General features: G+C 39.0%; 1 protein-coding gene across 1 annotated transcript in view; it reads left to right on the plus strand.

The window, feature by feature from the left end:
• The first annotated feature begins 397 nt into the window (after nucleotides 1–397).
• Nucleotides 398–12,861, plus strand: part of ZNF385B (zinc finger protein 385B) — a 167,146-nt gene continuing 154,682 nt past the window's right edge. The window contains exon 1 of the mRNA XM_017838836.1: nucleotides 398–702. The gene's annotated coding sequence lies outside the window, so the exon portion shown is untranslated. The remainder of the gene's footprint in view (nucleotides 703–12,861) is intronic.

The raw sequence follows: 12,861 nt of genomic DNA on the forward strand, positions 1-12,861 counted from the left end.
CAGACAAACAGACAGACAGACAGAGAGAGGGGCCGGGACGGCGGTGGCGGAGCTAAGACGGGGCCGCCTCGGTCCAGCCGGAGCGGGGCTGCGGCGCTCGCCAGCCGGTGCCGCGCTGCGTCCCTCTTTCCTCCCGTCCGGGAGGCAGCCGAGGTAAGGGCGGGCGGCGCCCCGCGGCTCGGCAGGTGCCGGCGGGGACCTTGCTCAATGTCACGGCACCGGGAATGCCCGGGCGGCCAGAGCCGGAGCCCCCGGTCCAGCTCGCCCGCTCCGCGCCCGCCGCCGGGCGAACTTTGCCGTGTCGGAGCCGCAGGTAGCGGGTCCCCGCCGTGCCCGCCCGCCCGGGCGGGATGGGTGGGCGGGATGGGTGGGTGGGGTTTGTCGGCGTCTCCGCAGCCTCGTCTGTTTCCAGAAGGGATAAAGCGCGTCTCTAAATAGGTCAGGGGCTTCGACAGCGCGGGGATTTGCGTAACGATTTGTGTTACGTGGGAAAGGTGCGGGGCTGCTTCTCCCGGGCTCCGAGGCTGGACGGAGCGCTGCTTTCCTGGCATACCGAGGGACTTCTAAGAAAAATAGTTGCATGAGCATAGCTCGGCTTTGTTGTGTTACAAATCCGTAGGACTTCGGCAAAGTTAAATTTCTTCAGCAAAGGAGGAATTAACCTACATGGAGGAGTTATCCTTGATGAGCTAATTACCCATGGTGAGTGTAAGTGCTTGGCATCACAAGCCTGTTGACGGTGATGACATGCTTAAAATGTTAAAGTTTGTGTCCTGGTGACATTGTTTCAAAACGTGAAGGAGGGGTAGGTCCAAGATTGTGTTTTCTGTGGCTGTAGGCACGAAATTTCCTTGTTTCAGAGGAATCGTTAGACTATTCATGCCTGTGTGAAGGCTGGTGTTTATTTTTTCTTATTTTTGACTCCTGAATAAACTTTGGAACTCTCTTCATGGGTTTTAAATCTTGTGGGCTTGGCACTAGGTCTTTATTGTTATGTTTGAGTCGAAAAGTCTGTAAATGGAAAAGTTAGAGAAACGTGGCACTGTGAGCGCTCAGAAGTTTAAATAAATCTTCAAAACAAACATTTAACTGCAGCTAACTACTACTTATAGGAGGAGGGAGATGATAATTTTATTTCCCATACTCTCTCCTGCTGTTTTAGTGATGTCTTTGACAAAGTATAAAAATGAGGTGCCAAACAAGTCCTCTGTTGCTGTCAAGAACCTGTATGGTTTTTTATCTGAATTAAGTGTAATGTGAAACAGTAGTGTAAAAACCTGAAGTCACTGGGGAGACATCTGTGTGATTGCAAGTAGATGTAGACAAAGCACTGCTGCTGCAGGTCCAGAACAAGAGGCAATGGCAGGATACCGGTGAGATGCTCAGGCTGGTGGATGGAGGGAGAACATGCTTTTTGAAGCTTCTGCCTCTCACGGCAGCATTGTGCTCGGCCGTGGATGCAGCCACCCCCTGCCCTGTTATTGCAGTTCTGAAAAGGGGAAAAAGGCGTCTCTTTGCGTAGTCCAGAGCTGACACTAGATTGGTTTGAATGGGTTATGCCGCTTCTCCTTTTGCAAAGAAGTAATTTGGCTACTCCTTTCAACTGACCAGATCAGTAGACGGCTTAGAGGGATGAGGTTTTTCTTCTGCTTTGTTTCTAAGGCGTTCCTCCACAGTTGCAAACTTTTTTCTGGTGTTCTCTCTTGCCAGATGGGTTTTCTGTACCTCACACCTTTTGCAGTGAATGGGAATTGACAGTCTCGTGGGAACCCTGAAAGCAGAAATAAGCTGGGTGTTGTGACATTGATCACATTACTAATGTTTCTTTCAATTGTTTGGTTTAGTAATCCATAAGGAAGTAAGAAATTAGAAAGGAAACAATCCTCTAACGTGATATTTTCACTAAGTTACCAAGTTCTTGTATATTTTTTCCCCCAATTAATTATGTAATGGATGCTTGGTTAAATTTAGCAGTTTTAACAAAAACTAGCAGGTGTCAAGATCCTGTGTTGTTTTTGCCTCTTCCTGCACTAGCGGGAGCTGTCCATCCCTCTGTCCTCCCTCTGCACTGCACACATTCTCACAATAGATCAACATACATCAGCACCAATTTCTCTTAACCAACTATTTTTCACTGTCTGCATGTTTGTTTTTTTTTTAATTGTTTGGATTTCTCAGCTAAGTTTTAATTGAGACGGTATCTTCCTACTTGACTACAGTTGCTCAGGGATAAGGCTGTATAAAAGCAGGAAAAAGCCTTGTGGAAGATAATCTTTTGGGGGAGTGTAGGCTTGTTAGTTAATTAGCTCTGGAAGTCCTAAGATTTTGAACAGCAATGAGGATTACTGCATAAAACATAACAGATGCTTTACAGTTGTTGCAGTTTTTTCTCTTCAGGTTACCACAAGGGATTGTGGTTTGAGAATATTTGCTCTTAAGAGTTTGAGAATTTATGAAATGGGGCATCCACATTGCTTTCAAAATAAGCATATGGTACAGCTGTGGTAGTCTCCAATCTTGAAGCATTCATCAGGCTGTGTTGGGATGTAACTGAGTATGGAAGTGGAGTGCAAGGTTCTCTCTAGTGTACTGAAATACATTGCAAAGCTTAGGTCATCTGCAGTTAATGGGACGAAAAGATGACTTTGCAGTCTAAATAGCTTGCTTTCTGAAATTCTGCTATCACTTTGTGTTATGCTTTAAACCCTTTGGAATTCCTTGAATGACAACTTATATCAGGTAAATATTTTGTTTCTGTAACTTTTGCCTTACATTTGAAAATTGTGGTACTTAATATATGTCACCCATTAAGATACAAGTGTGAATATTGTATCTTATGTGACCCTGATTCACCTCTGATGCAGGGAATGTAGAGGCAGATGTTAAATGCCATAATATTCCAGCTAACAAAGGGGAAATTTACCCAAATCCGTAGAATGCACTTGACATCTTTTATCCTCAGGCTGATGAATGCACAGAGAGTTGAAGGAATTACAGGAACTTCACTCTCCTGTGTGACTGTAATAACCCTCTAGCTGCATAGGTTGCTAGATTTTCACCACATGCTCGCTTGCCTAACTACAGATGCAGCTCAAATGTTGGTTGAAGGGCTATTTTCTATTGTCATTGTGCCCACAAGTGCAAAATGTACAGGTTCTTTTCAAAGGTAAAATTTCTCTTTATACTGCAGTTTCACAAAGCGTGCATAATCTTACAATAGGAAGTTTATGGTTTTCATTATTTAACAAAGGCCAGTGTTTTTAAAACAAAACATTTAAGACATTTTGAAAATTTGTGCCCTAAGGATTTTTTAATTTTTTTTTTTCCACAAAATCAGTATGTTTTCTGATTTTATGTAATGCACAGAGTGAGCAGGGTAATTATGACAAAAATCGTATCTGCACCATGCAGTCATTTGACATCATTCTGTATTGCTGGAGAAAATGCTGCAAAACAGACAGTAGCTAGTACTCTAATACAGTAACATTCATTAGAATCACATATTATTAAGTAAGCATTGCTTAATTTATGGTATCAATATTGTGTTGGTAAAAATAACAAAATATTTGGTAATTTGGTTTGGTATAATGTGTCTTTTAGTGATAGGAGGTGAGGGTCTTACTCTGCCATGAATAAAGCCTTTTTTTTTGATGTCCTGTAATACATCACAAGCTAATATTTTGAAGAGTGATGGATCATGCCCATGAACTTTCACATTTTTGTTATGTCCTTTCTAAGTGATTGTTTTTCTCAGATCATTTGCAATAATTCTTTTGAATTTCTAAAATGTGAAGCTTAGTCTTAACATGCTGTACATTTTGCGTGCAACTGTGATTTTTCTTATATATTTGCTAAAGTTGACATTGCTTTCTATAAACATATTAATTGACATGTTAAAAATTCATTAGACAACCTGATCTTCCAAGGCTTGTAAAAATAGAAGCCTTGTAAACCAATCTAACTATATCAGTGCAGTCCCAGTCCTTTGCTTATCAATATTGGTATCTGAACAATTTGCTCCTGCTGAACTGCCAGACAGATCTTTTAATGACAGATGGTGCAAATACACATCTAGGCATGTTAGAACTGTGTGGTTTACACTATTGAGGATTATTTGAATATGAGCAAGTTAGGCTGTTAGGAAAACACTGTTAATGCTTCATTCCTCAGTGAAATTATTCAATAAAACTTTGTTTCTTGACAGCAACTTTTTTTTTTTGTTATCAAACATTTATAATAAGGAATTTAGGAGGGCAGTAGCTAAACATGAGTACAAGCAGAAGCTTTAGACAGCTGAAGTCCTTCTTTCCTCACTTTATATACCTAAAGTCGTTTTGATTACATAGCCTTCTGTTTAAGTTTCACAGGTTTTAAAATGTTGTAGGTTTGCCTTGAGCACAGAGATAGCATTAAATAGGTTTCAGTTTACAAACAGGTGAAAAGCATTTTCTTCTGCAGCAGAGTGCAGGCTCTGCATAACTATCTTGGTTCATAGTTTTCTAGGCTTTTCCCGGGTGATTTTGCTGTGTGACAGGATGATGGGTTGTGGTATTGGTAAAGTGCTATGATTTTGAAATAAACTGGACAGCGTTTCATTACTCTTGGCTTTCTACTGGCAAACTGTTCAGTGCAGTCATGCCAGTGCTGAAAGTATGGAGAACTTGGTGCACACCTGCAGCTAAGTCAGTCATTCTGCATGTGAGGTAGGGTAATCTTGTCTCCTAGAGCACACTGATTCACTCTGAGAGGTCTCACAAAGTCTCGGCTTGAAAACAAACCACAAAACTTAAAGGCAGTGTGCTCTGTTATAGTATCCATTACTTGCCCCTGTGTGGCAGGGAAGGTGATCCTTAAGAGTGAGGTAGGTCTTGTGTATAGAGGAAGACTATGTAACTACTTACTACAGGCACTGAAGAACAGTAACTGAAATGGTAGTGTTGATGTCAGGAGAGCAAAGTAAAATTAACTTGAGGTGAAACTTGAATTATATTGTGACTTCAAAAAGAACTTTTTCTTTTTTTTTGTTTTGTTTTTTGTTTTGGGGTTTTTTGGGAGTTTTTTTGGGGGGAGTTGTTGGTTTTTTGGGGGGGGGTTGTTTTGGTTTTTTTGTTGCTGTTGGTTTTTGTTGTTGTTTTTGTGTGTGTGTGTTTTGTTTGTTTTTTTTTTACTGTGCCATGGTATTTCTAAGTTTCATGAGGCTTTTGGTGCATCACAACAGCCAATATGCTGCCATTCTACAACCAGTGTGGTCTCATACTGAGTGGTTCCTAATCTAGTTATTTCATGGTGGTTGGTGTAGTGCTGATTCCCAGCAGAGGATGTCCCCTGCTGAATCTTTAACACTTCTCAGCATTACTGAACTTGTAAGATCTAATGAGTGTATAGCATAAATGGTTATGGCTGTAGGCCCTGTTGTTCTCTATATAAATACTTGTGCAGGTACCAGAAAGTTAAACATATGGTAGGAGGTTCTGTTTAATAACACAGCCTGTTTTGTTTTAATTTGCCACTTCTCAGTACATCCCATCTAAATAGAGTAGACTGTCAGGTCACCTTAGTCCTATTATAATTTGATATAATTTCAAAGATTAATTAGTTTAAGGATCAGTGATGTGACAGGCACTGTTAGTATAGTATGCATTAAAGTGGGAGGGGGGAAAAAGTTTCATGTGATTTGCATGTCATTTAGTTTATACCTTACAGTGTTTATTTGTATCTCTCATAATTTTGAGCTTTAAAAAGAACCTTGTTTTCCTAAGCCAGAAAAATAAAATGAGCAGAGACTCATTATCAAGGTGTATTCCAGAGAAGATGAGTTTGGGTAAGATATTAAGTAAACACTCTAAAAGCTTTTACTCTGCCCTGTGCAGCAAGATTTTCAAAGAAGATATAGGAACATCCTAATAGGATTTTATAATAAAAATGCTAATAAAAGCTAGCAGAGGAGTAGCTAGTCTCTTTCTTTGCATGACTGCATATGACAAAAAAAAAATAAAATTACATACTCTTTCTTCCTTTGGCCACCTGATAATATTAGGATGGTAAGTCTTTGCCTTTAAGTTGTGAATGCACATAAGTGCCTAGGTGCACTGCAATTTTCTTTTAAAATGAGATTATTTAATACATGTTACAATTAAGAAAACCCCTTGTAAGTCTGCATCAAAGCTTAGGGAAAAAGATTCTGCCTTTGTCTACTTTTGCGGTCTGTTATCTGCAATGCAGGTGCACTCTATGCCAGACATGCATATTTGGTAGATTGTGGGACCTGTGCATAGTCAGTACCATGTTTGATGCTTATCTGGGTTCCTTGTTAATCAGAGAAACAAGAATACCCATATTATAGACCTCAGACAGCATTAAAAGTTGCAAAGTTAGGAATTTGAAAATTATGAAATGCCAGAAAGTGTTGCCTTTACAACCATAGCTGAACTCATTGGTGTGTATAATTAAGAGTAATTTTTGTTTTGTTTTTGCTTTTTCTTGTAAGACTCTCATCAGGCTTTGTGCACAGGATAGGTAATGTATGCTTCAACAACAGTAAAAAAAAAATAACCTTTGCAACACTTTCATGACATGAATAAATGGCATTCTCCTCATGTAGGGGGAAACTTCAGTGCAGAGATGGGTCTTCAGCAATGTCAGATGCTCAGTTTGAGTAGTGGGGACTGGTATGTCAACACTTTGAACGATGCAGCGTGTTCTCACAGCTGAGCTTCTGTTGTCTTGAATGGCAGCATGAGCATTCAGTGCTTCTATCAACTAGAGTTTGCAGTTATCGAGTTAGGCTTCCAGGGAAGGTGTATGCAATTAGTGATTGTGGAAGGATTGATTTAAGCAACTTGCCCAGCATTACTCGCAGCTCTGTGGTAGAGCCCAGGTTGTGGATAGATTCTGCACTGCAGCATTTAAATGCCCTAACCTTGAGAGAGAGTCTTTTTCTCTTGCAGTCTCCTGCTTTTCTTCTAACTTCTACAGCATAGGACACAGGGTTTTTTTTTTTTCGGGAGATAGCTGTTCTTATGACTTACATTTTTTGTCTTTACTACTCTCCTCTGTGAGGAGAGGGAAAATACGATCTTGTAATTTAGAGAGCCTATTACTTGGGTTTTGTAAAAAAGCAAGCTGTTCTGCCCTAAGGAATCATGGTAAATCTTGAATTTTTCATCAGTGAGTGCTTTTCAAATGGTTAAAACTAGAGCCTGCCTTCTTGAGCTTATGTAGTGACTAAAGAAATAGATTTCATGCTACTGTGTGGCATAGTGTTAGAGGCTTGATGTGCTTTGTGTTTCACTGGTATTTGCTCAGGTATTGTCAGATCCCACTTTGAAGAACTTCAGCACATTCTTTTAGACAGGTGACATCAGAAGCAGCAGAATCTTATTGTCAAGTTTGACAGCCACAATGGGGTTATGACACTCCTAGGTCCCATTAGTAATATGAAAATTATTAAGTACTGTAACATATGGATAGGGATATTTGGTGCTATTGCCTTATTCTATATAGACTTAAACTGCTGAAAATGAATATATATTGTTTGTAAATATATAACATAAATTTTGAAGGTGGAAATTACTCTTTTTTAGAAGTATCTGACAGTCCTGAAGCTTTAGAGAGTAAGTCCTATGAGGAGCACTGGAGGAAGCTGGGGTTGTTTAGCCTGGAGCAAAGGAGGCTCAGGGGTGACCTTATTGCTCTCTACAACTATGTGAAGGGAGGTGGGGCTGGTCCTTTTCTCCCAGACAGCTACTGCCAGGACAAGAGGAATTGACCTTAAGCTATGCCAGAGGAGGTTCAGATTAGACATCAGGGAGAATTTCTTCACTGAAAGGTTGGTTAAGCACTGGAATGGGCTACCTGGGGAAGTGATGGAGTAAGCATCCCTGGAGGTGTTCAAGAAACAACTGGACATGGCACTTAGTGCTATGGTTTCGTTGACAAGGTGGCGTGTGGTCAAAGGTTGGACTTGATGATCTTGAAGGTCTTTTCCAACCTTAATGATGCTGCATTTCTATGATTTTTACTGATCAAGATTTGAATAAGACTAAATCCACTATACTCAGGGACCCCTTCTTTACTGCAGGCAGGTTACAGATGCTCTGGAACAAGTAAAATTCCTGAAAGACTAGACAAGACCCACCTACACTGCATTTTCTTTCTCTTTCAAACAGGTTTGAGAAAACATTTCAAGGAAATTCTTTGTCTCTCTTCAGCATATGGGTTAGTCTCACCAACTCATGAATGTTACAAAAATAGCTTGAGAAACCAGACAATGGAACTTTACAAACTTCAGCAAGTATCAGATAAATGTGCATTGCTGATCAGTAATAACAAATGTTGACAGAACTAATGTCAAAATCTGATTATGTTGTCAGTTTCCTAGTTTGGCTATATTGTCAGCTATGTTGCAATGCCATATATTAACTCTGTAAATTTGTTGAGTCTCCATTGTCCCCTCATAATTACAATGTATCATGTAACTCAAATAGGATAGGGTAATGAGGGGTAGACAAACCAGGAATGGTGTAACGCTTGTTTTTAACTCTGAGTGATTTTGCATTAGCCAATATTTCTGCATAGAGCTTGGTGGTGGCTTGTTGTTGCAGTGTAAAAGATCTGGAAAAATCATGCCCTTAAAGGACCTCTCTTAAGTGTTATTTGTAGTTCTCAGAAGCTTTTCACCTTTTTTCTTAACTGTAAATTAGAATGTTAATCAAGTTTCTGTATCAGAGTTTTGTAAGACAGGATGTGAATTTTTTTTTCTCCATTTGTACAGCGGACATCTAGATCTTGAGCAAGGATAGGAAAACTTCCTTCTTGTTGAAAGGAAAAGATTTATACTAACCTGATTTGGTGAATTTTAGAAGAAAGAAAGGAAGTACGTGCTGGCGTTAAACCCCAGATGCCATGACATGGAAGGACTGAAGGAGTCCATGGCTGACAGGAACATGTGGGGTTTGTAATCTCCACACGCAGCACCATGGCCACTTCCTTCCTCATGCTGTATGCAGCTGATCGGAGGTTGTTTTACCATGTGGTTGTGATGACTGTGGGAACTGTCATGGAGAGTTAGGAGTCAACATCACGTTTCATACTGAGCATGGGGGGCTTGGCAGATTTGCCGTTGTATGCTACTACCGTAAAAATGTTCTTGTAATATTAACATGATGGAGCAGCTCTTGTTTTTAAAGAGCTGGAGATCCCATTTTGTGAATCACAGTGTGACACTGCATCAAAGTTTTGATTGTTTCTGATTGTGTATTTTTTTACTAAATACATATATTCTTGAATCTGTTCCTGTCATTTATTGTTGTGTGACTTCTTCCATCTTATGAGAACTCTCAAATTCCTTTTATGTCAATTTGTTGCAAAAAGCTGGTTTATTTTAAAATTTCTTATAAGGTTGAAGTAGCTGGATTTGGGCTACAGAAGTATTTTATGTTGTTTAAAGGGATCATTTCAGCTTGCATTTCCGAATGGACTAGTTTCCAAAAGTGAGCATTGCTGTTTTTTTTAAGAACTGTCAGAATCTCTCTAAAATGCTTGTTACTAGGATTTGTATTTCATGTTTTTCCATAAAGCCATAGGCAGAACTTAATTCACTTATCAGAGTACTGCCAAATGCTTCTTGGAATTAGTAGGATAGCATGAAGATTTCAAACTTCCTCAAGACTGCTTTGAATTTTTCAAGTTGCAGGGGAGTAGTGAGCTGTGGCTTTTGTAGGCTGACTGCAGACAGCCCTGCCTGGTCCTTGCTGCTTCTAAACATCCTCTACACCTTCCTCTTTGTTGTCCCCTCAGACAGATTTAATGTCTTGGTCTTTGGCCTTTCCTTCAGCAGCTGTATTTCTTGGCTATTCTAATTTCTTGACCCCTGTGTTGGCTTGGTGAGCTTAGTATCTGACCTAGTTGTGTATTTGATCCATGTCCCCCTTCCTGATTACAGCCTAGCTCAAATTGCAAGAGTGGCCAGCAACTCACTGGGTTTCTTGAAATACCTCAGTAAAATATGGATGCTACCCCATTTTTAATAAAAATTATTTTGAGCCCCTTTTCTGGTCAGTGAAGCCTGAAATAAAAGTGTATTTTTAAAAATTTCACATACCCTTCTTTTTTTTCTTCAGTAGAAAAAAAGAATGCCCTTTAAAAATCTTAATTGTCAAAGTTATGTATTCATTTAGAGTGGAAAAATATTTGTTCTTCCTTGTTTTAAGATATTTAGTGGGAAACCGCAGTTAGGAAAATGGAGTATAAGACTATCATTTAAGCACTTGACTATTTCTTGCAGTTACACGTTGAGACTGATGCCTATATATATTTTGAAAAAATAAATATAGGTAATAATTACTTTGAGATTCATTTTCTTGTGTTTGATGAATTGCTTCAGTAGCTCCAATTATTAGATCACTTAGAAGAAGTTGAAGAAGGAATAAAAATTTTAGATGTATCCATAACTAAAAATCCTTTAGAGAAAAAGTTCTTGGACTTAGAGGATCATCCTTGTGTTCTATTTTTATAGGGCCTTGGTATAAAAAGTTTCTCACCTACTTACGTATACTCTCAGTATCACAGTAATATTATGCATACTTAAAAGCCTTCTTGAGTTGTGAGATATATATATATATATAAATTTCAGTTAACATGTCTGCATCAAATTTACCTCTAACCCTTCAATGAAGATCTTTTTTAAGACATAATTGCATTGACTGAGAAATCTAGTATAAGTAAAAAGATTGTTTTTTCTCAAATGAGGATTATCTTATTGACAAAGAAATTTTGTAAATAGCCTGAAGTTTAGCACTTAAGTTTAACTGCTAAATTTAGGTACATTTGTAGGGCATATAGAGACTTCTTGGGTCGTGAATGTCTGTCTTCAGAAGCATAGGAGTTTGTTCTAATTAGAAAACAATTGACTAAGTTCAAAGACTGTATATGAGACTACACTGCAGCACATGTGTGCAAGGCAGAATGGTCTCTTATTAAAAAGAAAGAAAGGGTGAGTCAGGGTTTCATGGTGCTTCCCTGCCAGGAAATTAAATATTGATATTTTTCAGATAGTAATGCTCAACTCTTAAGAGAAAATACCTATCTACTTGAAATGTCTTTTAATATTTTACAATATATTATACAAAATATGGCCAACTTTAGAGTTGTCTGATATGCAACAATGCAAAATTTTATGCTTACCTGACTCTTTAATTAGCTCTCATTCTGTCTCACATGATTTATAGCTCCATGACTCCTACGTAAAAGTGATATATGACTTAATGAAGCAGAAAGCCAGAGTGGGCTCACACCTCTAGTTGTGTAATGGTTTCCTGTAGCTTGGTAAATGGTGTGCTGGAGGAGAAGCAGCCGTAAGCATCTTCTCATTTATTATGGCAAGGATGTAAAAGTCCATGTTGCTGTGACTTGTGGTTGTTTGCTTCCTTGTCACATACACAATTCATTGGAGTGAGGAGGGAATGTGGCTCTTTCATAAAGCATAAAAATAGCAGGTAAGAAAAGAAATGCAGATGTAATCTTTCTTGCTCAAACTTAGTTTAATGCAACTGTTTGACATATTTGGAATCTAACCTTCTCTTGATACTAGAGAAATAGTGTTCCAGTATGATTTAATTTCAATAACAGGCTGTAAAATCCTTACCCGACTGTTTTTCTTAGTTAAGGGGGTTTGGGGAGGTTTTTTCCAAATGGCTACTTTGACTGTTTATGTAAGTTTTTTGAAGAAGAGTTAATTTTTTGCTGTCTTACTCTTACACTTGAAGTTTCTCTAGTTATGTTTCTGTTAGTTTCGGGATATTTGTCATTACAGCATCTTTGATATGGTGGTTCTGATACATTTAATTACAATACTGTAAAGTCAAATTAATTAATTCTGGATTCTTAATAGTTTAAGTGGTCTAAGCATGTCTTCTGGAATGGAAAAGGGAAAAAAAATCAGGAATATCAGAGAAATGAGCTGACTTCAGCCTTGTTTGGATCTCCAGAAATAATTTGATTTCTATTTGGGGCAGCAGCTTTCAGGAATTACTATGGGGAGTCATCCGAAATACAAGGACCGGAATGAGAGATCCTTTTTATTTTACTGTGCAGCTGCATAGCTTAAAGAATTACCACCTTCTGCCAAAAGTGCAGTAACATTACAGGTATGTTTCTGGCACCTGTGTGGGACAGAAACACACACACTTATTTCTGAATCTGTTGTGATCTACAGCCATTTTCCTACATATTCCAGGAAGTGGCCATTCCTTATTTAGTCTGCGGTCATGTCTCTATGGAGCCACAAAGGCTGGAGTCTTTCCTGGCTCTCATCTGAGGGTTGTGGTTTGCCCTGAGAGATTTGTAGTTTGTAGATCCATCTTCACACACCCACCCCCCCGCCTTGTGAAGTTTGGACTTACTGCTATGAATCTGCAAAGAACTGTGTGGTATCTTTTTAGATTACACATGAACTACTGAGTTTGTAACTGAAGACCGTTACCTGCTCCCATGACGGGAGAGACGGTTTCTGACATAAATTCTGGAGTTCAGAGGTGGTAATGTTTTGCTATTACCAGGTGTTTTTAGGTATGTGGGGAAAAAATAACAACATCCCTTCTTCCAAGTGTTCTCTAAGCACTGGCAGTGGGTCTAATTGGGCAAGTGGGTTGTGTGAGTCATTGTTGCATTTGAATCCCTGGCTTTTGTGCTCTCATTGTTCTTTTAAATGTCTGTAGAAGAGAAACTCAGCTTTGCCACTTTACAATTGCAGTTTGTGCTTACTTCATATTTGCAGTTAAACAGAAATACAGTATTCAAGGAAATATGCAACCTTATGAGGTTGTGGTAGAACTTTAGAAATTAGTGAAAAGCGAAGATTAC

Source organism: Lepidothrix coronata, unplaced genomic scaffold, assembly GCF_001604755.1.
Source record: "Lepidothrix coronata isolate B3197 unplaced genomic scaffold, Lepidothrix_coronata-1.0 Scaffold7, whole genome shotgun sequence".
Classification (NCBI taxonomy): Eukaryota; Metazoa; Chordata; class Aves; order Passeriformes; family Pipridae; genus Lepidothrix; species Lepidothrix coronata.